Source organism: Ailuropoda melanoleuca, chromosome 2 (genome assembly GCF_002007445.2).
Source record: "Ailuropoda melanoleuca isolate Jingjing chromosome 2, ASM200744v2, whole genome shotgun sequence".
Taxonomy (NCBI): domain Eukaryota; kingdom Metazoa; phylum Chordata; class Mammalia; order Carnivora; family Ursidae; genus Ailuropoda; species Ailuropoda melanoleuca.
Window position 1 is genome coordinate 196833158 of NC_048219.1, and position 1869 is coordinate 196835026.

Sequence of the window (1869 nt, forward strand, 5' to 3'; positions counted from 1 at the left end):
CAGACCTTGGCTTTCCAGCCCCAAACCAGGGTCAAAAGCCAGGAAGAGGTCATGGAAAGTCTCAGTTCCTGGCAGCTTGTTCCACGGTGGCTGGGAGGGTAAGCTTGGCCAGCAGCTGGGCCCGAGTCCCCTGGACCTCAGTGTGGAATATTGACCTCAGAGATCCAGACCTGCAATGAACGAGAAGGAAATGGGGCTCCCTGGTAGACGAGGTACATAACCTGATGGTCTCTGTTTTTAGGAGAGCATGTTTGTGCGAATGTGGACGATAACAGAAAAACAAAAGGAATGGCAAAACTCTCCGTGATTTTTCTCTGGGTTGTGGAACATGAATGACATGAGTTTTGTTTTTTCTATTTTTCAGTGCCCTTCATATAGTCCATAATGAGGACTTAGTGCGTTACGTAGATTTGAACATGTAAGTTATGAGTTCTGTCTGACCTACATGCATATATTATAATAAGCATCTCGCAATTAGAAAACAAGTTTTTTTTTAAAGATTTTATTTATTTATTTGACAGAGAGAGAGACAGCTAGCGAGAGAGGGAACACAAGCAGGGGGAGTGGGAGAGGAAGAAGCAGACTCCCAGCAGAGCAGGGATCCCGTTGCGGGGCTCGATCCCAGGACCCTGGGATCACGCCCTGAGCTGAAGGCGGGTGCTTAATGGCTGAGCCACCCAGGTGCCCCGAAAACAATAGTTTTAAATTCTATAAACTACTAAATATAAAATAAAAAATTAACTTTGACTAGGATGTTTAGTAGCCGATGAGACTGGCTTGCTCTGTGTTCGGGGCTGTATTAATAGAGACGGAGAACAAGGAAGGACCCAAGTGGTGAAAAAGCAAAAGTACTGATCGTTCTCATTGCAAAGTTCTTATTTTTGTCTGACTTCTATTCATTTCCCAGCTTTTGTCTTCAGTAATCAGGTGAATATGGCTGTGTGCTATTTTGAACCACCACCACTGGGGATTTACCAAGCTTATAGTTATTGTGCAGATCTTTGCAAAAATATGAGCAACTGAAATAATCTACAGAGCAAATGTCAGATGGTGAATCAATGAACGAACTGCAGCAAACAATGGTGGGAGACAGCGGACACAGCCGTGAGCTCTCAGGGGTGGAGACGTACCGTGGGATTGAACACACTGGGTATTTGGAGGCTTTTAGGAGTCAGGGCAAGACACCGGCGCTACAGGGGTAGAAAGATAACACGATGGGCACGGATGTGCCTGTGAAGCCAAAATAAAGTCGACGCAGCGATATTGCGAAAGACGGAGCAGAATTCGTGTTTTTTGGGGCATGTATCTGACGTGTACAAGCATGTATAGCACACACGCTGATGGAGGACACTGGGAGGGAATAGGTCAACGTGATTTATTTCTGTTGGGGTGGATGCAGCACGAGTGTTTTCCAAGCTCTGTTTCGCTGGTGCAAATAATCCAGGGTACCGGGTTGTTAATTCCTGTGCTCTCTCTCTCACGTGGATTTAGACACAAACGGCCCTCTAAGGGTGTTTGCTTGAGGGCCCTGCATGGGTCATGAGTGGGATTTCAGGCCTCTGAGGCAAGGATTTGCTGTGGGCGGTGTGGCGGAGACCCTGGCTGGGTGGCGGGCTCACTCTGCCCCACTCGGACCTGGTCCCTTTGTGGCCACTTCCTCCTCTGACGGCCCGCAGGCCCCGGGGCTTGAATGTTCCATCAGTGAAGATTAGGCGGGACCCTGCCTGTCATGGGTGAGGACACGGGGAGGAACCGAGGCCAGTCAGCACTGGGTGGGGGCTGCTCAGTGTGGAGGCGTTCACCTGATGAGAAGTCTCCACCTTTCCCAGTGCCTGAGACGGGGACACTGTGGACCCTTGCCTCCCCCTC

The 1869-nt window shown here is 49.3% G+C and overlaps 1 long non-coding RNA gene across 1 annotated transcript; it reads left to right on the forward strand.

Moving 5' to 3' along the window:
- The first annotated feature begins 6 nt into the window (after positions 1-6).
- Positions 7-1267, forward strand: LOC105234530. Its single transcript, XR_853076.3, has 3 exons — positions 7-212; positions 365-418; positions 908-1267. It is a non-coding gene; the product is annotated as an uncharacterized LOC105234530 (long non-coding RNA).
- The last annotated feature ends 602 nt before the right edge of the window (positions 1268-1869 follow it).